Source organism: Nansenia antarctica (genome assembly GCF_963989245.1).
Source record: "Nansenia antarctica genome assembly, chromosome: 5".
Lineage (NCBI taxonomy): Eukaryota > Metazoa > Chordata > Actinopteri > Argentiniformes > Microstomatidae > Nansenia > Nansenia antarctica.
This window is the reverse complement of record NC_137690.1, coordinates 36110089-36121634: the sequence shown is the minus strand read 5'-3', so window position 1 is coordinate 36121634 and position 11546 is coordinate 36110089. Positions and strand designations below refer to the sequence as shown.

At 44.5% G+C, this 11546-nt stretch overlaps 1 protein-coding gene across 1 annotated transcript in view; it reads left to right on the top strand.

Moving 5' to 3' along the window:
- The window catches only part of kiss1rb (KISS1 receptor b), a gene marked incomplete at both ends in the record, with an annotated part of 203944 nt that overhangs the window by 161984 nt on the left and 30414 nt on the right, over positions 1–11546 (top strand). The window lies entirely within an intron of this gene.

The following is an 11546-nucleotide window of genomic DNA, read 5'->3' as shown; positions in this document are numbered from 1 at the left end:
ATTTCACACTGACACTGTTTTTGTCCAGAGAAGGTGCTTTAAAATGAATTGAAATGTGTTCTACCTGATACTCAGTTTGCTGCTAGGTGTGTTCCTGCCAGGTGTGTTCTAGGGGAGAAGACTTGCCTTTTTTTTTGCTTTTCTGTCTCTGGTCGCTACCTCATCAGACACACAACAGCTGATGTCCGACACTGCAAATCCACTTCAGGGGTTTATATTATTATTAGGGAAGATGTTGTTAATTCAAACAAAATTCAAACTGAATTTCACTGACAGTGCTGGCATTATTGGTGTTCCATTCATATAATCCCTAAAATAACAATGAAAGAGAGAATGGTTTGAGATGAATAGCTTGTCAAGTTTAATATAGCAGTTCATGAATTACAGAAATCAAGAGTGGAAATCATTGAAATGTCATCTAAATGAGGACCATGCAATGGGACCAGCTGTTTATCTACTCTCATACCGTCATCATGCATTCTCTCAGACGCCTGACGCAGCGCCCAACACACAACAGAGCAGGACAGCTGTTCTGTAAATGTTTTAGCATAATTGTACATGAAAAAATGCTAGTCTGCTTTGATAAAGCACTCTATGGATGACGGAACTAACTCCAAAGCCCTCAGTTGTCCCTGGACCCTCTAAATGACAGTGGGCTGGCTGGCCTTCCTTAGCTCATCAGAGATTAATCTAAGTTTTTAAGGCCATAAAGCCATACTAAGATGGCTTCCATTTTACTTGTGTTAATATAATAAATACACTCACTGGCCACTTTATGAGGCACACCTTGCTAGTACCGGGTTGGACCCCCTCTTTTGCCTTCAACTGCCTTAATTCTTCGTGGCATAGATCCAGCAAGGTGCTGGAAACATTCCTCAGAGATTTTGGTCCATATTGACATTATAGCATCACACGGTTGCTGAAGATTTGTGCCAAGAAAATATCCCTCCACACCATTACACCACCACCACCATTTTCGCTCAGAGAGCTGCCGCTCACTGGATATTTTCTTTTTTTCGGACCATTCTCTGTTACCCCTAGAGATGGTTGTGCGGGAAAATCCCAGTAGATCAGGGGCCTCATTTATAGAAAGTACTTCGGATCAAATTTGATCTTACCCGTGTCGTACGTAGAAAACCACGTCAAAGTAATGATTCATATAATTTCAACGTGAGTCGATTTGACCGTGGAAACGGTCGTAGCTCTACGTCAGGTATTGACTTGACGTGCGCACATTACCTACTGGTTATGCGGAGTTATTACAGGCATGTGAGCCGCACTGCCTACTGTAATTCATGCGAAGTGAATGTGGCTCGTAATAAAATTAACAATGTTGTTATCAGCGGAGAAAAATAGTTTAATTCAAGATTTAAAGGGAACTGATGTTTATGATTGTATTTCTGTCTTCCTTTATATTTCTCCGGAGCTGTCAAGGCAACGCCATCTCCCCTTCAACGTGCCTATATGGCGCTTTTCCATTGACCAGACTGGTACGGCTCGGTACAGCACGCATTTGTATCCTACCCGTACCGTACTTTCAGAAATGCTTCTCCATTATACACAACAGACCTGGAGTGAGCGGGGACAGTAGGAGGAGTTAAGTGTCATAAGAGCACTTCACTTTAATAAGTGCCGCTATACAGCTCAACGGGGGGAAATATGATAAGAATTATGTCAAAATGCAGCACTATCATGCACAGATCAGCCTTAAAACATGTAACGTTAGATATTTAACGTTAGACAGGGAGCAATGTATTTCTACGGAAAGGCTGTGCTTGACGCTTCCATTGGACTGATGCCGGGCCTCATACAATCTCCGCGTTTGTTATAGATACGAGTGCTGCGGTGTCTTGCTGGTAGTCAAATGTATTTATTTATACAGCATATGAATGTTACGTGCCTGTTACTTGCCGCTTTCAGTTCTAGTAGATCTAGTAGTTCTATCACGCAACCAGGGAAATGCCTACGTGTTAAAGGGAGCAACACGGAAATCTACCATATATGGTTACTTTCTCGCCTGAAAACATATTAAAACTTCATAAAATGACATGTTAACACTTGTAGAGGCAAAAGTACAGCTTTTAGCCAATGGAGGTTTAAAATGGAGGATTTAAATTGCCCGCTGCTGGCCGGTGCGAAATGCATTCTGGGAAAAAGGCGGTGAAGGCTGCGCTTTTTTCTTAAAAAAGAAGTCAAGTGTGAACACGGCCTAAGATAATAAGATGGTTGTCATAATTTTTCAAGTAATTACAGAAAAAATTATGACATTTTCCGATAGCAAATTCTGTTGTGGTATTTAAAAATGGCGGTTAGCGGTGAACTCTCGAAACATGGGATGACAATGTTGACGATTTCCATTGACCAATCAACGGTCTGCAGCGTCACACGTCACACACAGCCTGGCCCGAAAGTACCTTTCGCTCCTAGTCAGGAAGGGTAGCTAAAATGGCCCAGTTGGCAGTGGAGAAAGCAAAACAAACCGGGCTCGCACGGTACGGTACGGTAGTGGAAAAGGGCCAATAGTGCGCTCCACAATGGACCTTGCCCGGCCATGCGCTAAATTGTACTGGATTTCCTCCGGTGTCTGAGGGTTCGCAAAGGGAGTGAGCAGCCATGTTTTCAATGTCACCTTATAAGAATAAGACCATTATATTATTACAGTATAAGCATTTGCCTGGTTAGTTGTCATCAGCACTCAAGTTGAGGGGGGATAAGGGGGGATGGCATCCCCCCTGAAATCAAAAATCAAAAACCAAAATCATCCCACTTCTAAAACTGCCATCCCCCTTTCCACCCCTTATGTCATTTTATCAATGAACGTGGTATTACTGCTATTTCAACATTTAGTTTTGCGCATATTGAGTAAAATACTGTGGGCGAGGTTACAAATGCAACTTACCGAGTTGTCATTTACTTTTTCTGCCACCCTTCTCTGCCCTCTCCCGCTCACTTGGCTTAATTCAGCCGCTATAATTGAGCCGCTATCTCAGGGAGTAAATACAAAGCTCATTCACCTGCGTTCAATTTCAAATATATTTGGTATTTATAGACTTTAGTACGTACGCAATTTTAAACAAGCGCAGCCCGTTTTATAAATAATGCTTACGTTTGATTGATTGATTGATTGAAAACTTTATTAGAAGATTTGCAGAAGTAGGTACATGAAAGTACATATTACATACAAGGTCAACTAAAAGGATAAAAACCCAAGAAAGCCACTGGCTTATTTCAATTGGGGTCCGTTTAGAAAAATGTGCTTACGTGCAAGTCAAAGATGACGTTTGTACTTTTTTTATAAATGAGGCCCCAGCACTTTCTGAAATACTCAAAACAGCCCGTCTGGCACCAACACCCATGCCACATTCAAAATCACCTTTTTCACATTCTGCTGCTTGGTTTGAACTCCAGCAGATCAGCTTGACCCTTGTCTGGAGAGAATCGCTGTCTTCTCCACGAACCCTCTCCACTGGAGTACCCCAGGGTTCTGTCCTAGGGCCTCTACTTTTCTCTCTCTACACCAAGTCTCTTGGCTCGGTAATCTCTTCACATGGGCTCTCCTACCACAGCTACGCAGACGACACTCAACTCTTCCTGTCCTTCCCCCCGTCTGATGTACACGTGGCAACCCGTATCTCTGCATGTCTCGCTGACATTTCAACTTGGATGGCTGACCACCATCTCAAGCTCAATCTTAACAAGACCGAGCTCCTCTTCATCCCCGGGAAAGCCTGCCCTATCCAAGACTTCTCTATCACAGTGGAGAACTCTACTGTAACCCCCTCCCTGACAGCCAAGAACCTTGGAGTGATCCTGGACAACCGACTATCCTGTGCGGAGAACATTGCAGCAACGGCTCGCTCCTGCAGATTCTTCTTCTACAACATCAGAAGGATTCGACCATTCCTTACCAGAGAGGCAGCGCAACTCTTGACCCAGGCACTGGTCATCTCCTGCCTGGATTACTGCAATGTACTCCTGGCTGGGCTCCCCGCCTCAGCCATTAGACCTCTGCAGCTCATCCAGAATGCTGCTGCCCGGCTGGTATTCAACCTCCCCAAATACTCTCATGTCACCCCTCTCCTTCGCACCCTGCACTGGCTCCCGGTAGCAGCTCCCATCAGATTCAAGACCCTGGTGCTTGCATACCAGGCAGCTAAAGGGACAGCCCCTGCCTACCTGAAGGAAATGGTAACCCCCCAAACCCCTGCCCGCTCACTCCGCTCCTCCACCTCGGCTGGCCGACTGGCCCCACCTCCTCTACACAGCAGTCGGGCTGCCCGATCACGTCTCTTCACAACACTGGCTCCCCGCTGGTTGAATGAGCTCCCCACGGCTGTCAGAACGGCAGAGTCACTACCCATCTTCCGTCGTAGACTGAAGACCCATCTCTTCAGGTTACATCTTAACTGCTCCTCCTGAGACATCTTCTGACCCTCACCACTACGTCTCCTAAAGACACCCGCTTTCCCCTCTACTGTGTCCCTAATAACTTCTACTGCCCCCCTTGTACTGTTTCTCAGTTTCTCCAGTAAAAAAATAAAAAATAAAAAAAAATTAAAATAAAAAAAAGTGTTAGTAGAAGGCGATAATAGGGAGAAGGTTTTTCCTTCTATCAGTGGCCCCGGGCCCGAGCTAGAGTACTCTTCCTGCAACGAATAGTGGACTGCTGATTCACATGCTTAGTATTCAAATGTATTGATTGTAAGTCGCTTTGGAATAAGGCGTCTGTTAAATGCCAAAAATTTAAATGTAAATGTAATGTTGTGCGCAGCTGGTTGAAATCCGGCCTCGTTAGCCATTTGTGCCGTCATTCTTCTCACCTGCTCTCTGTGCTCCGCCTCCTCGGTCGTCTCGTGCTGGCTCCGCTCACGGCGTTCCGCCTGCCATGCTGCCGTGTATCGACCCCACGCGCTGTCTTCCTCCTCCCGCTTGATCTTGTCCGCCCCGCCGGGCAGCATGACTCCGTCGGGGAACGGCGAGTGCGTCAGGCTAGCTTGCGTTAGCGGTTGTAGGCGTACTTCCCTCGTAGCTTCGTGTTTCTCTTTTCTTTTTTTTCTTTTTTACTTCAGACACCAGTGTAGCGTTGTCACAAACCAGAAGGAGGGTTCTTGATTTCCAGCTTTATTCTCAGTTCTTACAAGTTATAACTCTCTTAATTCACACTCAAACTTATCTTAAGCCTGATTTAGAGTTCTGCGTCGAATTTACGTGCGTAGCTTACTTAGCCTCTTACGTAGGTCTCGCAATTTACACTTCTGCGTAGGCCGCGCTGCAATTACACCGTCACATCGCTAGGTGGCAGTGTGTTTTCAGCCCCTGTGCTGTGCCTCTTCCGGTTAGGAACTCAACGGAGCTCAAAGCTCAAAGCTGCATAATAGCGATCTTTTTGTTGTTATGTTTGTTGTATATAAAAGTTCTATGATGCATTGAAATGACATTAAACTAAGATAATACGATGGTTATCATAATTTTTCAAATCTTTATTAATAAGTAATTACAGAAAAGGTGAATGACATTTCTGTCATGACTTCCGCATTTTGGGCGACGAGAGAGTCGGAATCTTGTCTGAATCATGTTCTACCAAGCGGACCAATCACAGAGCTTACGGTTACGTGCGCTCTGACGCGTGGTTAGATTTTTTGAGAGGAGCGCGTCAAGGCTACGCAAGGGCACGTGGGACTACGTAAGCTTACGCGTAGCCTACGGCGTCGACTTTACGCAGAAGCCTAAACCGGCCTTAACACCCAGCACTCAATCCTCTCGTCTCACTCTCTCACTCTCTCTCCCAAGTCCCTCCTCTTCCGCTCCCAGCCCCAGAACCCTCCCTCCCCCGGATGAACGTCACCCAACAACAACAACTCTTAAAGCCACAGTAATGTTAACCCACTAGAACTCAGTCCGTTACAATATGATTCCGGATTAAACTGTACAACATATTTGAGGGGTTGTTTAGAAAAAACAGATAGGCCTATCTCCCTTTGTATTTATTATCTTAAATCAGGTTTTTCTTTTCTTTTATATTAGATTAGATTCAATCGTATTGTCATTGACAAGTACCAAGACAAGGAAATGCAGTTCGTCATCTAACCAGATGCATTTCATGATCATCAGTGCATTGCAGAAAAGCCATGAATGTTTCAAGTTTATTGTTACGTTACACTGCAACGTAACACTCTCGTAAGAGAATAACATTCTTAGGCTTCGGTTCCTGACATTGCAGCACAACTGCACAAGACATAAGGCAATAGGCATAATACAAGATAAAGGTGACAATATTAGGCCTACAGGTAAGACAAGATACACTGGTGGTGCAATTAGTAATAATAGATAGTTCAGTAATAAAGTGTCTGTGCGCTTAAAATGTTCGTAGTCCATATGGGGTGTGCTTGGGGATGATAGTCAATTGTCTACAGTGGGCTTGTTCATGTTCTTCAATGTATGGATATTGCAATCATTGGATTTATCGGGTCATTACCCACTGAGCACTCGGGAACAGTGAATCGGGAACGGTGCTCAACTTGTCCAGCCTCGCAATGAATATGAATATAAAAAGTTAATATATTTGCATGAATATCTATATGATACGAACAAAGATATATGTAGGCGACATTGTGATGCAGGACAAGGGGGAATAAGATATGTGCAGTGTGTGCACGTATTCTTTGTGTGCAGTCACATGATATGTGAGGTAATATTTCGATTTATGTTGGTGGAAATTGTATCCATTTCCAAGCGTTTGTTCTGTTTCATCCTTCTGCCAGCGGAGTCGCAGTTGACATTTCTCCAGTTTCTATGCGTACGCATGGGTCCCAGTGTGCGTAGCCTAGAGGTGCGCACAGTTTTTATAAATCCCAAAATTGCGGGAAATTTTGTTTACGCACCTTAGTGTGCGTACGCAAGCTTTATAAATGAGGCCCCTGGTGTCGTTAACCATTGTCATACGTTTTCAGATGCTACAGACAAACTAGGGAACAACAGAGGAGGTGGTCAAGTCTTCTGATAATGTAACTGTACAGTGATACATCCAGTGATAACACTTCTCCCAGGACATTGTTGCAATTACAAATGCTTTGGTATTCCCATGTTTATTTTTTCATTGGAACAACACAAAAAAGCAGAAAAAAAAGGCAAATCTGATATCATTCCATGCAGAACTCCAGAAATGGACTGGTCAAAAAAAGAAATAATTGTAGTTCAAGCATGTAATGCTCCTTGAATTTGTATTTAAACTCACCTGTGGCAAGTAACAGGTGTTGGCAAAATAGAAATCACACTTGCAACCAGTTAAAATGGAGAAAAACTTTTATTTAAGCTTTCTGTTATGTGTCTGTGTGTACCACACTGAGCATGGAGAAAAGATAGGAGAGCAAAAGAATTGTCTGAGGATTTGAGAACCAAAATTGTGGAAAAGCATGGATAATCTCAAGGCTACAAGTCAATTTCCAGAGATCTTAATGTTCCTGTGTCCACTGTGCGCAACATCATCAAGAAGTGTACAGCCCATGGCACTGTAGCTAACCTCCCTGGACGTGGATGCAAGAGAAACATTTATGAAAGTTTGCAACAAAGGATTGTTTAAATGGTGGATAAAAAAACTTGATCAACTTCCAAACAAATTCAAGCTGACCTGCAGACACAGGGTACAACAGTGCCAGCTCTCACTATCCATCGCCATCTGAAAAAACTTACCTGGGGAAGCCAAAATCATTCTGGGAGAGGGTCCTGTGGTCAGATGAGACCAAAAAGAAAAGAACACAGTACCTACAGTCAGACATGGTGCAGGTTCACAGTACCTACAGTCAGACATGGTGCAGGTTCACAGTACCTACAGTCAGACATGGTGCAGGTTCACAGATGTTTTGGGGTTGCTTTGCTGCCTCTGGCACCGCATGCCTTGACTGTGTGCATGGCATCATGAAATCAGAAGACTACTAAATAATTTTGGGATGCCATGTAGGGCCCAGTGTCAGAAAGCAGAGGTCATGGGTCTTCCAGCAGCACAATGACCTAAAGCATACTTCTAAAGGCAAACAGAAATGGTTTAAGACAAAGCGCTGGAGAGTTCTGAAGTAGCCAGCAATGAGTCCAGATCTAAATCCCATAGAACACCTGAATGAATGAATGAATGAATGGTCTTTATTGTCATTGATATAGTACAGGTACCAAACAACGAAATTTGGGAGGGGGGGGGCTCCCCTGGTGCTAGGGAAAAAAACAAGAAGGGAAAGGAGCTGGTTTACATAAATAAAGGCTATGTACACTATCCACTATACTATACTATACAAATAAAACACTGTGCTGTACTCTATGCTATGCTATACCTATTCTAACATTTCCTATTCTCTGAACCTTATGTACCCTAGGTTTGTCATATTGCACATAGTGTTATTGCACATTCATTTAAAGTGTCGCAGTTTGCAGGTTTGAAATGTACACATTTGTGTTTCAGTATTACACTTGATTTCAATCTAGTAGCTGCCATCAATTTGTCTAGATTGTCCAGGGCCTAGAACCTAGGTCTTTGCTGTGTTCAGGGCCTGAATGGCCCTGGGGTAGAAGCTGAGCTTCAGTCTGTTTGTCCTTGCGAACATGGTCCTGAACCGCAAAGAATACCTCTGTGTCATTGGCTGCTATAGGCATAAAAGGAGAGAAACTCATGGTGTGGCCCCCATCTTCCCCTGACCTCAACCCTATTGAGAACCTTTGGAGCATCCTCAAGCAAAATATATATGAGGGTGGGAGGCAGTTCACATCAAAACAGCAGCTCTGGGAGGCTATTCTGGCATCCTGCAAAGAAATTCAAGCAGAAACTGTCCAAAAACTCACAAGTTCAATGGATGCAAGAATTGTGAAGGTGATATCAAAGAAGGGGTCCTATGTTAACATGTAACTTGACCTGTTAAGATGTTTTTGATTGAAATAGCTTTTGATTTCAGTAAATATGACCTCCTAATATGACCTCCTAACCCTAAATTCATCAAATTACCATTTGTAGTTCTTTACAACCTATAAAATGTTTTGAAACTCTGTTGTGCATAATAATTTGGAACAGTGGATTTTGAGTTTTTTGATTTAAAAAAAAATACTGTTGTCATTGGGAGGTTTGTTCAATAACATTTGAATTATACTCTAACGGTTGATGACTTGAAAATTATACTGATTGTCATTTGCATCGACTATTTAGGAAAATCTGAGAAAAATATCATTTGCATAATAATTTGGAACGGGCTGTATATATATATATATATATATATATATATATAAAAATAAATGTTTTTATTCAAAGACACAATGATACATAAAATAGTGTATACAAATATCACAGATGACTCTTTGTTTCTTTCCCCTAAACATGAATATCAAATAAGCCCTTTCCTCCCCCCCACCCTAAAAAAAAAGGAAAAGATTTTAACAACAAATGGTACTCTTGAAAAGCCTATTCAGTATAGAGAATAATGAAACAAAGGTGTACTTTATAGCTGTGTTACAAAAGCTCACATGACACCCTCAACATAACTTCAGTCAGGAGTGTAAAATTGTATGTAAAATCTATCAGAGGATCCTCAAATTGTAAAAAAATCAAAATTGAGTATGGACAACACATCGCTTAGCCATAACTTGGATGACGGGGGAGGTTCTGCTTTCCAATGCCAGTGTCCTCCTGCAGGCCAGAGTGTCCTCCTGAGAGTGTCCTCCTGCAGGCCAGAGTGTCCTCCTGAGAGTGTCCTCCTGCAGGCCAGAGTGTCCTCCTGCAGGTGTCCTCCTGCAGGCCAGAGTGTCCTCCTGAGAGTGTCCTCCTGCAGGCCAGAGTGTCCTCCTGCAGGCCAGAGTGTCCTCCTGCAGGCCAGAGTGTCCTCCTGCAGGCAATCAGTGAGGCAAAGCACACAACATTGGTCTGTCTTCTGGTCAAGACCACGTCTTCCTTAGGGATCCCAAAGATAGCAATTTGCAGGCATGGTAAAATAGTTGTCTCCAGTGCCTCAGAGATAATATGGAAGAAGGACTTCCAGAATGTCGTCAGTTTAGGGCAGGACCAGAACATTTGCACTCCCCTGACACTGTCGGAATGAATGACCTTGTTTCCCACAATTGAAACCACGAAAAACTCTTCCCACACCTATTTGACAGATTTCTCAGCCCATTTAAAACTACCCCCTTTCTTTGATTTGGTCTCCCCCCCTGTTGTCTGAATTCCGCTTGCGGCAGGTTATGATTTTCCTTAAACTGCTCCCCTCAGTCTGTCTGTCTCCCCTTTTCCTTCATAGAACCTCATTTGAGCAAACTGCCAGGGTGCTTAGAGTCCATTTAGTTTTTTGTACTTAACGCTATAATGACGCTGTCAGAGCTAAAAGCCTGCTGTGCCTTGCCTGAGAGGTCAGTTTGTTCGGTCACTGTGACCCCGAACATTTGGCCCATCATCCTCCCCCAGTGCCCTGTCCTGAGCCCACAGTGGGAAGAGTTTCACTCAGGAGAGTTTGGTTCAGTTCCATTTGACTTCAGGTAATCTAGGGATTTAATTGTTTGCCATTTTAAAAGAAAAAAAGATTGGCGCAAAACAACCATACTGTTGGCAATACACAAACACAATCACTGGCTTGTGCCTCCCTCCCATCTCCTCCCAACCCTCCCTCCCCGCTCCTCCCGCTCCTCCCCTCGCCTCCCTCCCGTCTCCTCCCAACCCTCCCCTCGCCTCCCAACCCTCCCCTCGCTCCCCTCTCCTCCCAACCCTCCCCTCGCTCCCCTCTCCTCCCAACCCTCCCCTCGCCTCCCAACCCTCCCCTCGCTCCCCTCTCCTCCCAACTCTCCCTCCCCGCTCCTCCCAACCCTCCCCTCGCCTCCCAACCCTCCCCTCGCTCCCCTCTCCTCCCAACCCTCCCCTCGCCTCCCAACCCTCCCCTCGCTCCCCTCTCCTCCCAACTCTCCCCTCGCCTCCCAACCCTCCCCTCGCTCCCCTCTCCTCCCAATCCTCCCCTCTCCTCCCAACCCTCCCCTCGCCTCCCAACCCTCCCCTCGCTCCCCTCTCCTCCCAACTCTCCCCTCGCCTCCCAACCCTCCCCTCGCTCCCCTCTCCTCCCAATCCTCCCCTCGCCTCCCTCCCCTCATTAACAACATTAAAGTCCATATGTAAATAAAGTTATGTGTAATAAAGTAGAATGAAACAGGAAAAAAGTATTGAACACACAGTTACGCCCCCTGGTGACTCGGGGTAGAAGGGCGCAACATAGAGCAACAAGAAAGACAAGTGAGGGTGCAGTCGCACAAAAACCAGGAAACTATGGGTTGCAATTAAATTGATATTTATTGATAAAGCAACACAGGGAACAGAGAGGACTAACAGTGGCACCAAATAAAAGTAATCAAAATAACCCCCACCCCCCCTTTACAGGTGCTTGGCACCTCAATGTACAGTGGGTGGTGCTCACTCTAAACTGGGGTGCTAGACAGCAGGTGTGTCCTACTTATAAGCAGATGTAAACCCAGGGTATTTCAACTAGTCATCTGTCCCTGTGTGCACAAATAAACATAAATGATTAACAAACAAAATA